At 31.7% G+C, this 21,225-nt stretch overlaps 2 long non-coding RNA genes across 2 annotated transcripts; one reads left to right on the forward strand and one right to left on the reverse strand.

The window, feature by feature from the left end:
* Positions 1-738: 738 nt before the first annotated feature.
* LOC138340806 (uncharacterized) lies at positions 739-4,410 on the reverse strand. Its single transcript, XR_011213655.1, has 2 exons — positions 4,163-4,410; positions 739-1,028 (listed from the first exon to the last, which is right to left on the reverse strand). It is a non-coding gene; the product is annotated as an uncharacterized lncRNA (long non-coding RNA).
* Positions 4,411-19,572: 15,162 nt separating this feature from the next.
* Positions 19,573-20,340, forward strand: LOC104647202 (uncharacterized). Its single transcript, XR_002027401.3, has 2 exons — positions 19,573-19,745; positions 20,007-20,340. It is a non-coding gene; the product is annotated as an uncharacterized lncRNA (long non-coding RNA).
* The last annotated feature ends 885 nt before the right edge of the window (positions 20,341-21,225 follow it).

Raw genomic sequence — 21,225 nt, forward strand, 5'->3', positions numbered from 1 at the left:
TTCCCTTTTGGATTTTATTGTTGTATTCTTGGATAATGATCATGTCTTAAGCTTTTGTGATGCCATCGTGCTTGCATCAATAACATGTAATATTGCAACTAGTTTTTGTTAATATAAATTCTTAACTCATGTGTTTGGCGATATTGAGAGTTCTTGATTTTTCCTATGATGCACACAAAAGAGACAAAATAACCTAGTTGTAGTTGTTTTACATATAATTGTTGGGATTTAAAAATTGAAAGATGATAGTAAAATAAGGTGCAGTGTGAATTATATTGATAAATGGTGAGAAATAATTTTGTTTCATTTGTTACGGGTAAGTCAATAGTTAAAGAATTTAGGATTGGGTTAAATGCCTAAGTTTAGGTTGGTTTTTCTATTAGCTAAGACAATAAAGGATTCGTAAAGCTTTTCAGAAAAAATACGGATAAATAGAACTTTCGATATCGAACTTGGAGAGAAAGGGTTACTTTGTCCTTTTGTTTTTTGTAAAAACTGAAAGACTATTCTTTCTCTCATTCTGATAATCATCTTAAAACTTGTCTATATACAAAGACCTTTTAAGTAAGTGTGTTTTTGAGATACCACATAAAATGATTTATAATTAGATGACAAAATAATAAAGGGATACATGTTATAAACAGATTTGACTCCTATGTTGGATCACAACATTGAATATTAATCTAAGGGAATCAGAAAAGTCACAATTTGGATATTATTATAAGGAGCAAATCATATACCCCAGAATTATTCATACTCGATCACATGTCTTATAAATTTTCAACATTATTACAAACTTCAACTTATCTTTTATTTTTTTCATTTGATATCATCAATCACAATAATTAAAATTATATATCAACAGAAATAGCAATAGCAAGCAGGGCCAGTCCAATCCCAGTGGCAAGCTCCATGAATAGCATGTTCCCAATTGATGCATTGATTATTACATCCTCCAGTATCAAAGCAAGGCCCAGACCATGTCACACTCATCTTTTCACAACCAATTGATTCTGCTTTTTGAATTTCTACAAAGAAAAGAAAGTAAAATCTCACGAGTTTACATATAATATTACAATATGCTTCAGTTTACATGACACTCTTTTAATTATATATAATAATAACATATTCACTGAAATTTCACATAGTAAAATTTAGAGATAATAGAGTGTATTCCCACTGTAAACATATATACGATAACAAGTACCAATAAAGTGGAAGAATGTATTATAAGCTAATACTATGATAGACACGGTTCTCTAGACTGCCACCAAGCCAAAGAACTACATGAATAAGTTAATAGTCAAACGAGGTTCAATTACGTCGTAACCTTGCGACCTCAACATCCTCAGATCATATCTTGTCTAATCACCTGTCTCAAAAATTGTTAAGGCCTAAATGCGTCTCTCCCCATCTCCACTATATCTGACCTTTCACACCTCCTGTCTACTTAGATCTCTCTTTGATTATACTCATAATGACATCCTCTTATATAATGTCGCGACATATTTAATACCACAATGCATTTTTAAAACGGTTTTCTTTTTTTCTTAAAATTTTACAATGTTAGAAGTAATAATATTAGGTAGAGTAATTCATAGTTTGTGAATTATACTCACCATTTGATGCAATGACGAAGAAAAGGATGAGAGCTAGAAAGGCAGCATAGTGAAATTGAGACTTAGCCATATTATATCTTTGAACAATTATATGTCTAAATGAATATTCAAATTTAACTATTTATAGAGAAAGGGGGAGAGTTTCATTGTGAGCATAAGTAATTGGCCAGGTAATAATGGTGGCTAGTGAAACATACAAGGAAACACATTGAATTCTACACAATTGGAAATAGAGGAAGATAATAAAAAGTAGCATGTCTTTTACCTTAATGACAACATAATTCCTTCTTCGATTTTGTTGTCTTGTTGGACAATCATGTGTTTAATTTTTGTGATGCAATGGTGCTTACATCAATTGCATGTAATAGATGGAATAATTAAATGTATGGTATTTACTTGAAAAATTAAGAATTCCTAAAATATATGAAAGAACTGTCAAATGATAAATATGTCTGATAAAATTAGATATCTACTTTTAATATTTTGAGAAGTAAGGTAGATAGATTTTAGTATTTATTTATTTATTTATTATTGAGAAAATGGTCAATATCCTTTCAATCTGTATTTGGATTTTCAACTACACACTTATATTTTATGGGGATCTTATTACCCCCTAAATTATTTTTAAATGGATTAAATACCCCTTAAAACGTGATAATCAGCCATCTATCTGCCTTGTGGTGAGGCACACACGCTTGACACGTGTGTTTCGCCGATTGAACTTTTGAAAAAAGCCCTTTCTCCTTCTTCTTCATCCTTTCTTCTTCATCCTTTCTTCTTCAATCTTTTGCAGCTGTTTTTATTTTATTATTTTGGGATAATGCACAAGTACCCTCCTAGATTATAACCGAAATTCCAGAGACACACTTTAACTAAACTAAGGTCCTATTACCCCATCTGAAATTAATTTTTTTGTAATTTTGTACACCTTTTGCTTCACGTGGCACACTTCGTGACTCCACGCGATTGAAGCGTGTGAGAGAAATTTGAATGTCACGTAAGCCAAAAGGGTGCACAATATTACAAAAATAATAATTTCAAGGGGGTACGAGGACCTTAGTTAGCTATGGTGTGTCTATGAGATAACGGTCATAGTCTATGGGGGTACTTGTGCATTTTTCCTATTATTTTTTTTTTGTGAAAGTTTAATTTGGAAAAAATATTAGGGGATACATTGTGGATCTTCATTTATTTTTTTTTTATCTTCCTCACAAAGTGAATTTTCTAGGCCTCCATCCTTTTCACTATTGTCATATGCGAAATCGTCGTTATATCAAAATTCAACACTTCAGCATATATTTATCATCTTCATTTATGATATCTTCAAGTTGTTCATGATTTTCATCCCCATTAGTTTCATCATCTCAACTATCCTCATGGTTTTTTCCTCCTCTAATTCTCTCTATTTATTTAGGTAGATTGATTTTGCAAGAGTATTACATAAGTTCGTAAATTTGTTTGGAATCAACAATAAAAAATTCGGTAAAAATGGAGATGGCAGCAACGACTATGGCTTTGGTAACACCTATTTAAAGGTGGTGAATGATGGAGAGATTTTTTTTATATTGCTATGGAGAAGAAAGTGAATAATTTAGAACCATAAAAAATTAAAAATGCATATATTTATTGAAAAAATATGTTAAAAGTAATGTTTTAGTAATAGTTTTTAATGTTAACTCTCTCAAAGAGAGTGAAATACACTCACATTGCCAACTAAGCATTTAGGGAGGCAATTATTACAGTTATAAACAATTCAGGTGAATGATCTCGTAAAGTTAAAGTGTGTAGTTGAAAAAAACGAATATAAATTAGGAGGGATTTTGATTTTTTTCTCTTTATTATTTGTATGAGCATCTTTGAAAAAATACAAAAATTCTCTTTCGGATACATTCCGATCCAAAGATGGTGAAACACCAAAATAAAGGCGTTAAAAATGATTTTTTTTAAAAAAATTAAAAAATACTTCTCTAAAAAAATTTAAAAAAAAATTGACCTAAATCACCACCATCACGTAGATCGACTGAAATAGAGTTCGCCATTTAAATAACGGTGAACCAAGAAGTTTCACAATCTTGTACTACTACAATGAATTCACCGCACCTGAAATACAAGAGAAACAAAGAAAAAATAACAAATAGTACAAGGACAAAAAGTCCAACTTAAGACATCAATTCAAAATTTGACAGAAATAAGAGCTCTAAGAAACTCAAAAAGCAAAAGATTACTGTACGCAAAAGTTGAACCAAACTAAAAACAAGTGTAGTGACTGAATGGATGTATCTGGCGGATCCCAATGAAAAAAAATCAAAACTCTAATCAATACATCATCTCAAAATTAGAACTTCAACTCAATACCAAAACGCTAGCTAGATTTTCGACCCTCCGATTCAAAGATCTCCACTTTTTACAAACCCTAAAAAGCAGCTCCCACTATGAATTCCCATGATTAAAATAATAAAATACAAGAACAACAAATAGCTAATGATCAGCAATAAATTTTGAAAATCTGAAGAGGAAAAAAAGAGAGAAAATTGTGAACTTACATATCGAAGGTGAACGATATGACCCAATAGAATCCATCGCCACCATCCACAGAAGGGTTAAAACACAACAAAACTCAGAATACTTCATACACAATCATCACAATCAACTACACAACAAGCTGAAACTGCCACTTCACTAAATTCCAAGAAGATGGAAGCGTTTGATTGTGAATTTTTTTTTTCCTTTTAGCTCTTGTGATTTGTGATTCTTTGTTCCTTGTTTGGTGGTGATGGTGAAAAACAAAGTTGCTTTGGGTAAAGAAATGAGTTATTTTATTAAGTGGATCTGAGTTAAAATTGAATAATTTAAGTAAAATCGGGTAATTTTAATTAATTTGGTAATTTGAAGTTTTCCATCGAATGAGGGGTATATTTGTTAAGTTTATTGACGACATTGATAAAAATAACTTGTTTTTAATGGCAGGGGTAAATTCAACAAATAAAATAAAGTTGAGGGATTTTTTGACCATTCTTTTTGATCATTTCGATTAATCCTAAATTAATTATGATTCCAACATAACGATCATTAATATGACACAAACGAGCATGTCAAAAATTAGTGGTGTAAAACATATAAATAGAACTAGAAACTTTATTAATTTCAACATTCAATTTGAACATCCCATAACATGCATACCCCTTCCCCACAAAAACACCCTTCTTCATTATTACATATTGATCAAGCCTGTTTTATTAACAAAAAACTAGATATCAAATTTTTCCTCTTAAAAGGAGTATAAAGTACATCTTTTATAATTAATACCCTTCGAGAAGTAAAACACAATTCGACATCCCTCTTTCCAAGCACTTGAGTAGTGTAAGCATCACCTAGCATGATGATTTTGAGCTACTCAAAATGAGTATATTTTTTAAATTCAGTCTTTGTCATAACAGACATGAGGTTTGCACCAGAATCAGTCTATCATCCATCAACATTCTCAACCATGTTTATGTCGGTAATCACCGTATCAAAAGGTTCTTCGATAACATTTGTCTGAGGGTTAAGACCACGTTTCTGGAATCTTTAAAATCGAGCAATATGTTCACTCTTGCCACAAACAAAGCATGGTCCCTGTTCTTGAACTTGTTGATTTTGTGCTTGGTTATTTTCACCATTATTTTTCTTGGGAGGTCTACCATCATTTTTCTTGATTTTTTTTCTTAGGAATTGTAGAAGTATTTTTGTGAGTTTAAGAAGTAGCATTATTTGAAATAATTAAATTTACCTTCGTTGTGATGTAGTTCTCTTCTGTTTGTAAAGATGCATCTTGTTTCTCTTGCTTCTGCTTCCATGCGGATTTTTATTATCAATGTTTCAAGAGAGGTTTCCTTTTGTTTATAGCGTATAGTTTTTTAAAAATCCTTTCAAGAAGGTGGAAGTTGTTGTTCATCTTGTATTTCAAACATACTTAAAACAAAACTTTGAATATCTTTGTAAGACAACAAAGTTTAAGAACATTTTCACAACTAGAAAAACTAGTAGCGAAACTAGAATTAGAAACAAATTTAAAAAAAATATACGAAATATTTTTCTTAAATAAGAATTGTTATTCATATGTGTCTAAAGAATCTTAATGATTCCAATAAACATTGCAGAAACACAAAGTTACCAAGTTTAATGAACCAGTGAAGAAAAAAATAATAGAAGAACTGAAATTAATAAAAAAATCTAAAATTTGTAAAACACGTACCAGAATCTGGAAAATATTTAATAGGAAAAAGATCGAGTCCACTGAACTCACAGTGTCCCCTTAAGGAAATTATTCCCCTCTAGTATCCGAGGTTTGATTTGGAATATGACCTCCCAGGGTAAAATGATCTCAATCACCAGAGTATAGATACTAAAAACTCTGGTGCCAGCGAACCACTCAACGGCAGTAAAGTACACTTAGAATGCTAGATTTAGTAGTTGAAGAAGAAGTCCATGAATTCTATATTAAAATGAGAGGAAATACCTCAATTTATAGAAAATAAAGGGTAGTGCAAAAAGATTCTTATTGTACCTTACCGGAAAGGTCATAAATCTTTCAGAAAGGTCGTCACCTTTCATAAAAGTCGCAACTTTCCATAAAAGTCATAACTTTTCATAAAAGTCGCAACTTTTGATAAAAATCACAACTTTTCATTAAAGTCGCAACATTTCATAAAAGTCACAACTTTTTATAAAAATTGCAACTCTTCATTTTCCATTCACACCTTTTTAAAATCCAATAATCCCCCACATGAATGGGGAATGACTCGAAGACAGAGAAACGGATAAGTATGTGTACTTTACAAGCAAGAATTAATTGCATCTAGATAAGTAGGTTTCCCCTTGGACTTTCCGTAGTGAACATATGTCGGATATACTCGGTCAATAGGTAGATGCGATATCTTTTTACCGTCGAGCTTTGGTGTATACCAAGACAACCATATGTCACACAATTAACCTTTTACCGTTAATGGTTCTTACGGTTGTGTTCGTTTTAGCCATGAACACCTCCTGGTTTCATGAGTGTATAAAGAGATGGGCTTTTGACAATCATCTTCTTTGAAGCGGCTTACACTTCACACTCACATAGGTGATTCCTAACTGTGTTATCGCGTACATACGCTATTTTGTCAACTCTGCCAAACTTAGCAAATCATTAAAACCATTAATCTTTATTAACTCATTAACAAGCCTTAATGTGATATCCTTGTCCCTGAGCATTGTCTTCATCATGAGAATGGATTGAGTTTGTTGAACTGCGCCCACCTAATCTTCACTTCAATAAGATGTGTAGGTAATCCTTCTCGAATTAAGTGAAATTCAAGAAATTTAAGTTTTAATTCCATATGTAAATAATTTTAAATACTTAAATACACATAAAGATCTTGAACACAATAATCTTGCATAGAATCATCAGAGGCACATGCTAGAAGATATCATCACAGAGAAAAGGGGAAGTGTTAGTCGTAAATTGATTCTACCTCCTTTCCCTAGCCTTATGTTACCACAACCATTAGCAATGGAATCAGTGTAGAAAATATGTGGTAACCCTAGTAGGTGGAGGAAAGAACAATTTATAGAGGTTATGAATTTATCGAGCACATTCATCAAGTTCTGGTATCATTTAACTTTATATAACACTAGGTAATTTCTCCGCGCTTTGCATGGTCATAAATAATAATTGCACTAAACTTGCAAATAATTTTTTACTAATATTCATACATTAAAAATAATGGGAAAATAGGTTCTTAAAAAAATATTAGCAACATTCCAACATAAATTTGATTATTTGAAATTATCACATAACTCAAAACCTCTAATCAATAAATTATTCACGAAATAATAAATCATTGGTTTTTTAATCAACAATAAAAGGAAAATAAAAAAGAAAATAAGAGTATATATACAAAAATATTTTGTAAAAAGAAACATTTAAGTTGCATAGATTCTACAATTGTGATAATGTCTTAGGAGAAACTTTTTTTTTTTTAACATATTCAAGAAAAAAGATTTGAACATGAAAGCAATTATTATTTCTGAACTTGAATAATGAATTTCTTCAATTTGATAAGTGAGAAATTTCATATCTATGTAAAAATAGATAATATGTAAGCTCATATTTACTTCTTTTAAGTTAGACAATTTAATATAGAATATCAAAACATGAATTCGTATAATTGAGTACAAGAATTATTTTCTACACAATGAACATACATACTATATGTGTATATGTTCAATATAACTGGAGAAAATAACTTTGTAGAAACATAAACAACATAATTTAAAACATGTACTCAAAAACAACAATTAATATCATAAGCATATATTAATGAGTGTAGAAAAACATAACAGAATATGTCAAAATATAATGAAATATAAAAGAAAAAATTTAGTCCACTGAATGCACAATTTCCCTTTAAGAAAACTAATCCCTCCAATACTAGAGGTTTAAAGAATTACATCCTTTCAGGATGGAACAATTTTATTGACCAACTTACCTATAAAAAATAGTGGTGTCAATAAGTCATTTAACAGGAGAACAATACAAAAATATATAATTTTGCGAAAGTAGAAGAAGAAGATCAAATTTTGTATTGTTTTAAAATGAGAGGAAACTCTCTATTTATAGAAAACAAACGGTAATATGAACATATTTTTATAGTGTATAATTAGAAAGGTAACAATTATTTTTAAAAGGTGCAACCCTTCAGAAAGTCAAAACTGTCATAAAAGTCAAAAATTTTCATAAAGTCACAACTATTCATTAAAGTTACAACTTTTCATAAAAGTCACAACTTGTGAAAAAAGTCGAAACTCTTCATTAAAGTCACAATTATTTATAAAAGTCATAACTTTTAATAAAAGTCTTAACTCTTCATTAATGTCACAACTTTTCATAAAAGTCACATCTTTTCATGAAAGAAGATGCCAGTTTGGGAAATAAATTAATTTCATAAAAGTCGCAGTTCTTCATTAAAGTTATAATCCTGTTAAAAGTTCAAACTTTTCATTAAAATCACAAGTTTTCAATAAAGTCACATATTTTCATCAAAGAGGAAGGCTAGTTTTGAAAATAAATAAATTTAAAAGAAAATTCTTGCTTGTGGTGGCCCCATATAGGCGGGCTAGGTTTCTCTTTTATATAAATATGTGATATGATTGTTGTGAGGCTTTTTGGAATTCATATATTGACTTCTTTAGACTATTTACCATTTGATCTTTTTCTTTAATTTCGAAATCCTGTAGTTAGTCCATATAAACTCCTACTCGAGGTTTCCATTAATAAAGGAACTTTTCACATCCATTTGGTGTAACTATAAATCATAATGCGATACCACAATCTAAACAGATCTTAATGAGTCTTTCTTTGAGATCGGTGAAAAGGTCTCTTTATAATCGATGCCTCCTTTTTTAATGTATCACTTGATAACAAGCTAAGTCTGGCTTTATATTTTTCAAAATTAACATGAGAATCTTCTTTGGTCTTTAAAACAGTAACACCCCGAATCCAAAACAGGACAAAAACCAGCTTTACAGAAAAATTTTAGGTGCAACCAACGGTGGCATCGACGGACCGTAGCCTGACCCACGGTCCGTCTTGCACATCCGTCAATGAGGTATGAAACTCCCAAAAATCTCAGCCCAGGAAAAATTGGTTAAGTCTTGGTCGACGGATGGACCTACGGTCCGTAGTCCCTAACCATCGATTGAGACCCCCATTCACCCACTCTCTGACAAGAGCTATGGATGACCAACACGGTCCGTAGGTGGGAATTAGCAGACAGCTAAGGGGGAAATGCAGTCGGGTCAACTTCAAATGGTCATAACTCTTAACAAAAAATCAATAGGTGTCCCATGACCTACCCACAAATAGATAAATGAATTAGTTTTTCAAGTCCACCAACCTTGATAAAATTAGACCTCCGAGTAAAAAGTTATGCTCGTTTTAGTAAAGGTCTGTCAAACAGGACCAACTGATAGACCAACTGATGGGGCGTCGGTCAATCGACGGACCGTCAGTCCTGGTCGTTGATTGGTCCGACAAAATTTTTTTCAGGGGTCTTTTGGACCTTTTCCACTTTGTTTAGATCTTAAGATACCTATTTTTGACCCTAAATCATCAGATTTTAGTCAGTTTAAACTTAGAAACATAAGTAAACCATATCTAAGTCCAATCATTAAATCAAAACTTAGAAAACTAGAAGCAACTGAGGAGAAAAAGCTCAAGAACCTTAGTTCAAGAATGCAACAAGTTTCAGCAGTTCCAGCCCCAAAACCTAAGTACTTTTCCGTGGATCTCATCACTAGGTATGTGGGATTTCACTAGTGGGTTCCTTAAACCCATTGTGTCCCTAGTTTTCAGTCAGATTCTTGATTCTCTTGTCATGATTAAACCCAGGTTTCTAGAACTTTTATAAAACTTCATGAATTAATTAAATATATGTTTCAAATGAGATTATCATTTTATTACTCATATTATTGCATGAATTTCAGAACCCTAGCTATGTATTTCTTTAGTTCTTGAATTACACATGCTAGGTCAGATATTTCAGTTACTTCAGATAGATATGCCTCAGTTTTAAATGTATAATGACCAGATTACTTGTTGCATTCTCAGTTTCCATGTTCCCCTTTGATCTATCCAGAATATACAGAAAATTCAGACATGATCAACTAACTATATAAGTCCATGGGAGTAGCATAATACCGATTTGGACTAGGGTCCAACTTACCTAATTAGTCCCAGAACTACTATCCAAGTAGGTTGTAAGTCCCCTCTGTGGGCAATCAGTTTAGTGATCACGTCAGTATGCCTTTATACCTTTGGCAGGGTATATTGGGTCCTCTTGATGTGGCGTATACATCGAACTCCACATTTAGCTCATACGATTTTATTATCATTTATTAGTAGCTCCCACATTTCAGTCAGACTCTCTTGAATTGACCATTTATCAGTATACTCAGTATCGAGTTTCAGCATGTTATAAATTGGCCATTTCATCCAATTAGCTCAAAATTCTCTATCATGTTCAAATTATTATACTTTCTTTTGTGCTTGTTTAGTTATGTTTTATTTCAGCTTTACTCTATCCTACATGATCAGTATCTTTCAAGTACTGACGCATACGTGCACTACATCTTCTCGTGATGTAGGTTCAGATTCTCAGCATCTAGATCACGCATAGATCGATCTTCCGATCTCCAGTTCAGCAGATTCAGTGGTGAGTCCTCATTATCCGAGGACAAAAATTATGAGTTTCGTCTCATTCTTTAGTCATTTAGTTTCAGTTTTTGCTAGATTTAGTTGGGGCTTGTCCCAGTATTTCCAGTCAGTTAGAGGCTTATTTCAAACATAGTTAGTATCAGCTTAATGTTGAGTTAGTAACTTCATTGTATTAAGCTCATTGTTTTCAAATATCTAAGTTATAGAATATTGGTATTCCCCATCTTTTCAGATTTAGTTATAATTTAGCGTCCGCATCAGTTTGTTATATTTAGTATGCTCATGATCATGCCAGCAGGGTTAGCTTGGGATCACTTGTGGTCCTAGGTTCTGTGTCCGTGTCACGGGAGTAGCTCGAGGTGTGACAAAAACCTATCTACACCTATTCTTTTAGAACTTTCGGAGAATTGAAAGAGATCCCAAACTTTGTTGTATTACATGAATTTTAACTCTTCATTCATGACATCAATTTATTTGTCAGACTCATTGGTTTCTATGGCCTGTGAGAATAAAATCGGATCTTTAGTAATTCCAATGTCAAAATCTGACTCTTGCAAATATATCACATAATAATCTGAAATGGATGATTTTTTTCTCTTTGAGATCTTCTTAATGGAATTGTTCGTGGTTCATTTGCGTCAGATACTTGTGAGTTTGTTCCTTCATGATGTGTTTCACCAAAATGTTCGTTTAACATTGTTAAAGTTTTCTTCAACAAGAGAAATAATATTTGTTATCAGTATGGAAGGAGGTATAGTCATTGCTAATAGAATATTTACCCTAACCTCATTAATTTTCATGGTTTGTCGTTAAATACTCCCATTTACTTCACCATTATCAATGAATTTGCATTACCAGTTTCAACAATTTTCAAACTGTGATTTGGACAGTAAAATCTATACCCTTTAGATTTATTTGGATAACCAAAAAAAGTAACCAGTTACCATTCGAGAATCTAATTCTTTTCATGACAATTATAAACTCTAGCTTCCGCTATATAGCCTCACGCATGCAAGTGTCTTAAACTAAGCTTCCTCCCGGCCCACAGTTCAAAAGAGGTCTTTGGAACTGCCTTACTAGGAATCCTATTCAACAAATATACAACGGTTTTTAGTTAATACACCCACAATGATTTTTGTAATGAGGAATTACTCATCATACTCCTATTCATGTCCATAAGTGTTCGATTATGCCTTTCTACAATACCATTTTATTGAGGTGAATCTGGCATAATATATTGTGAACAATATGTTATGTTCTTCGAGAAATTTTGCTAATAGACCAGATATTATCCTGATTCGTAATACTTTCTTTTATATTTATCACCCCTATCTAACATAATAATTTTCACTTTCCTATCCAATTGTATTTCAACCTCATTAACATACACTTTAAGAGTGTCCGCTGCTTTAAATTTTTCTTTCAACAAATAGATAAATTCATAACATGAAAAATCATCGATAAAGGTGATAAAAAAATTCTCCACCAAAATATGAAACATCAAAGGATCCGAAAATATTAGCGTGTATAACTGCAAGAAGCTAAGTGCTCCTTGTGACGCCTTTCTTAGTATGTTTGATTTGGTTCCTTTAACACAATCTAATCATATATCAAGATCAGCGAAATTTAGATTCGAAAGAATCTCATTTTACTTATCTTGTTTATCATTTTTTGGATACATGACCCAAACATCTATATCACAAATAAACAGAACTTTCATTTAGTGAACTGTGTTTAATTCCAACATTTTGTTTGATGTATAGTAAAGAAGGAATTCAGAAAATTATTATTGACTTTCAATCTATATAAACCATCAACAAGAGCACTAAAATTATAAAAATAATATTCTTATATAAATTGAAACATCCATGTCCAAACATAAATTCAGATCTAGAAACATTAAGTATTGAAAGATAAATCAAATTCCTAGAAACTGAAGGAACATAAAGAGTCTGTAATAGATTAAGGTGATGTCTAGCCTCCATGATCAATCGATAAGCCCCTATGCCTTTAATTTTAGCCTTCATGAAACTTCCCATGAACAAAAAATTCTTAATAGGTTTTGTAGTATGGATCGTAGTGAATCCCTGCAACATAGTTGATACATGAGTATTTGCATCGGAATCAAGTCACCAAGTATTATTATTAGGAACTTCTAAATTTGATTCGAAACGTACAAAAACACTAAATATACCTTTCTTTTCAAATCAAGCTTTACATTTTTGGCAATCTTTTAAGATAGTATGCTTCCTTTCTACATAAATAACATGCATCAGCCTTGACTTCCTTGTAAGCATCCCGTGAAACTTCAGCAGGTGCTTTCTTCTTCTTAAACTTGTTGGCCTTCACTTTAAGTCTTTTATCAGCTCCTTGACCCATGAATAAATATAATGACCTTATCTTTTAAGTCTCAATTTTTCTTGAGTAAGCATAATGAACAATTTACTAACATCCCAATTATCATTAATAGTGTGATAGCTAATTTGAAATGGTCTAAAATCAGAGGCAATGAGTTAACAATAATCCAAACCAAGAAGGTGTCATCCACTTGCATCCTCAAGGTTCAAAATATTGTTGCAATGTTAGTCATCTCAATTATATGATTTTACATATTACGTGATCCATCAAGTTTCATGGTCCTGAGTTAAGCCATTGGTGTATCAGTGATAGACTTATAAGCAAAATAAAAATGTTCTTCAACAAACTACAGGTATTTCCTGAAACTTTCTATTTGTCGAATAGTACTCTTAATGTTGTTAGCAACATCCATTCGCCTAAATATAAGACTTAATCTGTTAGAGCGTTCCCATGATTTATGAAAAGACTTCTCCTCAGGGCTGTGTATCGGTCGGTTCGGTTCGGTTTTAAAGTTTACCGTGTTGACTTATTGGTTATCGGTTTGTATAAATGCTAAACCATTATAAAATCATTAAGATATTTACTTATCGATTATTGGTTTATCGGTTTTTGATCGTTATCTGTTCGGTTATCGGTTTAACCATTAAGATTTGATACAAAAGAAAAAACATTAAAAATCACTTAGAAAGAAGGTGAAAACCAAATAAATCATGCACTTGAGTTCAAAACTTACATCTTGCTCAAAAGCAAACACTTTTACATTGTAGAATAACCAAGTGTAACGACCCGCTAGGTCTTTTTGAGAACTAGGACTAGTTTGACTCCTTTTGAAAATTTAAAGGGGTATTTTTAAACTATTAGATAACTATGAGTACCCAATTGATGAAACTTTTATTAAATAAATAATTAGATAATAGGTTAGTGGAGTTTCACGGTTAATAATTTCTTATTTAGAAGAAAAGGAAAACGAAAAGTGGGGAGGCGAAACCTTACCACAGGCGACCAGCGAGAGGGAGAAAAATCATAGCCATTGTTCAGGTAAAGATATGAGATATTCGTTCTTTTCAATTCTATATATAGTAATATATTGTCGGAGTGCTTGGTATTATGTTATTATTTTATGCTATATTGATAATGGGTGATAAGAAATAATGGGTAAGTTGGTGATGATTACTAAATTATATTACATTGTTAGCAATTGGGTTAGTATTCAAATATATATATATATATATATATATATATATATATATATATATATATATATATATATATATATAAATCGAAGTCGAATAGTTGAATGGCTGCAGGTTAATGTTTTCTGTGATTTTGTCAAAAGAATTTATTATATATATTGTTAGTTTCAGAATGGTAGGAATAAGATTGAGCCAATCATTGTCAATGATTGCCAATGATTGGAATTTGATAAATATTCTAGAAAATTGGCACTTGTTTACAAATGGGTTTCTGCAAAAAAAAAAATAATAATAATGTATATAATGATAATAGATTTTTTTTAAATTGGAAATTTAATGGTGGAAGTTTTCTTTATTTATGTTTTATGGTTGAATTATGTAGTAGTGATGAAAGTGGATGACAATCATTGGGAAATCATATGCCAATGATTGGCATGGGGGATGCTTGAATTGGCAGTGCCAACGAAGGAAAAAAAACGTTAAAAGGGGGGAGGGGCGTTCCACTTCTGCCAGTGGGTGGAAAGTTGGTTCATGTTTTATTCATATATTAAAATGCTAGTTTTTAATATATATTGGGATTGGTAATTAATTATTAGGTGTTATTTTATATGATTTAACATTGAATTTTAGTCCATTTGAAGAGGTTAGAGTTAAGTTCTTGGCTTGAAATTTAGCAAGTATGAAAAATATGGCATGCCAATATGTATCAAAATTTGGAGTTTGGCTGAAAATATGAGTGATTTTTAGTGTCTATGATAGACATATAATAATTTGAATGTCTACAAAAAATTGCTTACTTACAAATATTGCAAAATTGGTAGATTGGGAACGTTCTGAAACCTTGCGAAAAGGAAAGGAAAAATCTTAAAAGATTCGTGGCACAAATTTGGCATATGAGGTATGTTAAGACTTGTTAGACTTGTTGAAGGACGTTTTCCTAATTAAAGATTAAAAATAAAAATAGACAAATGGGTAAGGGGAAAATATGGTGGTCTCGTATCAATGGTGTGACGGGCATTGGTACGAGTACCGGTGTTATAAAACGGAAAATTTCTATTATAGAATGTGGGTTGAAATTTGAGAATGCCAAAGCATATGGGCATTAGCTGATATATTATTGACTTGAATTCCTTGTGTGATTGTGTTTTATTTATTTCACCCGTATAGTTGAGATAATTGAGGTGGTTATGTATTATATTCATATTGATTGATTGAGATGCATCATCATTCCCTCTATTGAAACAATATTGTGCACATGCATAGAGATAAGACTGAGTATAAGTTGGGCACGTGGAGATCGTCCGTGCTGGGGATGGTGAGATGCTAAGATTGTAATTTGGGCACATGGAGACCGTCCGTGCGAAAATTATTTGATATTATGATAGTGCATTGAGATCGTCCGCACAGACACGTGGAGATCGTCCGTGTCGGTATATGGACCTCGCGAGTCCCCCATGGGTCATGAACTCTCGATGTATTTCCGAGGAGTATCATGTATATACGGTTGAGTGAGTACTGGGTATTCTGAGACATATCATTACATGACATCATATTGCATTGCATTTCATCCCATCATTCATTCTTGATGACTATATGTTTCGTTTGGTGTTTGGAAATTATTAAATGTTGATTTCCTTTATTGATGAAACTTAAATAGTAAGTGTAATATATATATATATATATATATACTTGTACAATCTAAGAATTTATTTTCTTATATAACTCCCGTCACTACTTCTTCGTTGTCGGTCAATGAGACATACTGGGTACACGTGGTTTCGTACTCATACTACGCTTGTTGCACTCTTTGTGGTGCAGATTCGATTCCGAGTAGAAGCACATCTCGTGGAGCAATTTGAGTCCGAGCTTGGAGTTGTGGTGAGCTGCTTGGCTGTTCCGTGGCCCACACCTCCCTCTACCTTTTATTTATTCTGTTATTAGTATTCAAACAGGATATCCCTTATGTTAGATTTGTCATTTAGTTTCAGACTTGCATCGAATTTTAGAAGCTCTTGTACTTAAGACACCAATTCTTGGGGTGATATATTTTATCTTCCGCATTTCGTACTTATAAGGAACTCAATGTTGGAGATTCTTGCTAAGCGTTGGTCTTTTTTACTCATTTGTTGGTTTAGTTGGGTTAATATGTTGGGTTGGCTTACCTATTGGTTGGGAACATAGGTGCCATCACGACTTGCAAAATTTGGGTGTTTGAGACAACCAAAAATAAAAGTAGGAAATCAAACTTTAAGTCAAGAATTTTATATACAAAATAATATAATTATAATTATTTAATTTACTATCGGGTTATCGGTTAACCCGTTAACAAAAAGCTTTAACCATTAAGAACCGATAACTCGATAACAAAAAAAATCAAAACCGTTATCAAAAACGCTAAACCAATAACCCAATATTATAAACCAATAACTTTTTTATCGATTCGGCTTATCGGTTTCGGTTCGATTTTGAATAACCTTACTTCTCATACTCCCTACTCTTATCAATAATGACAACAGGTTTATCTTTCAGGAGAGTCAAGTCTAAATACATCACACCTAAGTGGAACTGGACTTGTTCATGTTATTCAAAGAAGTTCAATCCATTGAAGAAAGTAACAGACGAAGCAGGCGAAGGAAGAGGAATAACTGCAAAAACATATATACATGCTTAAATCAAAAAAAAAATGTGAATTCAGTAAAATGATAAAAGTATGTCGTAATTTTCCTTTGGGTAGATACTACGACACACTAAATAATTTAAATATCATTTTTATCTTTAATAGGTAATTAAATATTTTTAATCACATAAACGACAATACAATATATCTTTTAATTGGAAATGTGCACAAGTACCCCTCCTAGACTATGACCAAAATTTCAGAGACACACCTTAACTAAACTAAGATTCTATTACCCCCCCCCCCCCCCTCCTAAACTTTTTTTTGGTAATTTTATGCACTTTTTTGACTTACGTGGCATCCAAGTATCTTTCACGCGCCTCAATTCTGTGGAGTCACGGAGTATGCCACGTAAGACAAAAGATGCACAAAATTACAAAAAAAATTAGTTCCAAGGGGTAATAGGACCTTAGTTTAGTTAAGGTGTGTCTATGAAATTTTGGTCATAGTCTAAGGGGTACTTGTGCATTTTCCCTAATATTAATTTACCCCATAATATTTACTATTTGTACAATGATTGATTCACCTTTGGATAAATTCTTATGTTCTAGCAATAGTGAAAATCAATTAATCTATTTATTTTTAGTATTGACACTTCATTTAACTTTCATAGATAAATGAGAATTTTTATGAATGCATAATTTACCATACTAATTTGGTCACTTTGATGACTAACAAACTATATGAACACAAATACACATGTAATATCATAAAATTTTGTGCAGGTGAATAATTTATACATTAGTTTGGTCACTTTGGTGACTAACAAACTATAAAAACATAATACATGCATCAATTGATCATAAATATTATATGTGTATACATTAATTTCTCACTGAATGTTGAGAATTGAATCTTTTGCTAATGGGTGGTAGCTTAGTCTATTCAGTTTGGACACTTTAACGAAGAACAAATTATTTTTCACTAAATACATATTATTTTTTTACTTAATATAACGATCACAAATTATTTTTCACTAAATACATATTATTTTTTTACTTAATATAACGATCACGTTAATTTATTACATAATAAAACAAACATAACTATTACACTACGAGAACCTAAAACATAAGAAACTAGAAAGAAGGCTCGGCCACTGTGTTAGTGCCCACCAATACAAAACAATACTGTAACCGAACAATGAATTATTTATTGGTCTAATTCTAAAACTGGACATATAATTCATGATTTTCCATAAACATGACATACATATTGAAGAGGAATTTAAAAGTTTTTTTATTATTATCATCAAAGTACGCGTCCTTTCAAAGAAGTGAGTCTCTTCTGTATTGTTTTTACTTTGTTCTCATTGATGTAACAAAAAAAATCGTGCAAGTTTACAGGTGACATTGTGTTAGTCTCTTACACCATCTTAGATAGATATTATTGGAACATTGACAGTAAGTATTGAAGTGAAGCATGTGATATAGAATACATCATAAATATTGAATGTTTCATATACAAAGATTATCAATTTAAGCAATTCAGGTTCGGATGTTACCCTACCAACTTGCCGCACAAGGGCTATTTTAATCATTTTCAGATAAAAACAGATAATTCATTTGTTTTACTTTACTTCTTATTTTTTTTCTTTTTAATTTTGTTATATACTTGAAAATTAAGTTACTGTGATTGATAAATTAAAATATTTAAAAAGACTTATAATTTGTTTAATTGATTTTAGATATTATATTAATAGTTTAGTACCACATAAATTGAGACAAAGAGAGTAATATAGATTATTAAAAAAATATATAAAAAATGTACTATAAATCACAATAATTACCTCGCTATAGCGGCGTGTCACCCACTTTAGAGATTTTGCACATGAAAGAAACTCAGAATTCTCTCTAAAAGTCCTCATATCAAACACAATTTCGAACCTTCACATTCTAAAGTAACCCCTTCACGTCAAGTTCGATATCGAGAGTTTTACTTACCCATATTTTCGGATTGCCCTGTACTTCGAGGATTGCCCTGTACTTCACCTCACTCAAATATCATCAAAGCCTGGCCTAGCCTAAAATTTTCAAGTCACTACTCAAAAGTTTCTTACCTAAATTCTTTCACCATTGGCTTACCCCCTAACGAATGAAACAATTTTGTTTCTCATCATTTATCAATATACAAATTCACACTACACCTTATTTTACTATTATCTTTCAATTTTTAAATCCCAACAATATTTTATGTTAATAACTACAGCTAGGTTATTTTGTCACTTTTGTGTACATCATAGGAAAAATCTAAGAACTATCAAAATTGCCAAACACATGAGTTAAGGATTTATATTAACAAAACCTAGTTGTAATATCACATGTTGTTGATGCAAGCACGATTGCATCACAAACGCTTAAGACATGATAATTATCCAAGAAGACAACAATAAAATCCAAAAGGTAAAAACATACTACTTTATAATATCTTCCTCTATTTCCAATGTTGTAGAATTCAATAAGTATGTCCTTGTATGTTTCACAAGCCGCCATTATTACTTATGTCCACGATGAAACTCTATCGCTTTCTCTATAAATTGTTAAATTTAATTTAAATACACATCTACACATAATATTGTTCAAAGATATATATGGCTAAGTCTCAATTTCAGTATTCTGCCTTTATTGCTCTCTTCCTTTTCTTCCTTGTTGCATCAACTGGTGAGTAGCCCCCAAAGTACAATGTTGTTCAATTTCAAAAATATTTGATACTCTATCCATTTCAATTATTAAAAATACCTTGTGATATTAACTATATCATGAAATTTAATATGAGGATGTCATTAAGGGATTTAAGATGCCTTTTTTATAAAATATTATGAATTAATAAGAAAAAAGTGTTACATGTATTGAAGCATAAGAAATACATTTTTATAATAGTATCGTAACTTTTAAAAGTGGTTATTTTCTTTTCTTTAACAGATGTGCAAGTAGTAGAATCAATTGGTTGTGAAAAGGGAATAATGTGGTTTGGACCTTGCTTTGATACTCATGAATGTGACAACAAATGTATCAATTTGGAACATGCAATTCATGGAGCTTGTCACATGGATTGGTTTGGTCCCGTTTGCTATTGTTACTTTTGTTGATATAGGATTTCTATTGTCGTGATTGATTCTATCAATTGAAAAATAATAAAAGATATGGTGTTTGTAATAAAGTTGGAAATTTATAAGATGTATGAGTATATATTTTATTGATCATTCTACCAAAGTATAAATCATTTTGGTGTGTAAGTTTCTCCTAATAATATCAACACCTATATCTCATTATCTCGTAATCCGAATGTTGTTTAAATGTTGCTTTTTTTATTTGAAAATTTTCTTTGATCGCGCAACTGTTATACTGGATCTCATCTTATCATCTCTCCATAGGCCTGAAGTTGATATATTAAAGTTATAGATCTATTCCATCCTCTCTAAACTCGTTTATATTTGCTTTACTTACAGAAAATGCTAATTTCATGGCTACTGAATTCTCCATGCGCATGCACTAAGGTTCCTTCTAAGTCTTCTTTCTCATATGGTTCTCGTAACTTTTTTCAGCTTCTAATAAAGACCTTATATAACTGCTACCCGCATTGGCTTATAAAGTCGCTTAATCTAACTCTTAAGGGGGAAAAGCATGCTTACATCAGCCTATTCCATATTGATAGCTCAAATATATTATCTAGATACACATGAAAAATCATAAACTTAATTGGAACCTCGTCTGACTACATACGATTTCAGGTACACCTCTTAATACTCTTGATAATCTAATGACTAAGGCACATTTTATTTCTTTCGTCTAAGGGTCATAATACCACACTTGTACCACTCAAATTTTGTCGAAAAGTAACACCTTAATTCCTCACCTAATTTATGTCGAACCTACTAGATCAGATCTCAAAACTAACATTGTTACCCTCATTTTGTCATCCTTTTTATCACGAAATTCGTCTCAAATTCAAGCTTAGTGTCTAGTACTGAAAACAAATGTTAATATGATTGCTCACATACTATACTACGACAACTAGATAAAATTTAGAAACACTCACCCACTAAGGCCACATGATAGGTAGTCTATATTTGTCTCCAATCTACCTATTAAAGGGTATCTCCCGAAATAAGGTTTAGAGAAACATTTAACTCGATTGCAC

Source organism: Solanum lycopersicum, chromosome 1, assembly GCF_036512215.1.
Source record: "Solanum lycopersicum chromosome 1, SLM_r2.1".
Taxonomy (NCBI): Eukaryota; Viridiplantae; Streptophyta; class Magnoliopsida; order Solanales; family Solanaceae; genus Solanum; species Solanum lycopersicum.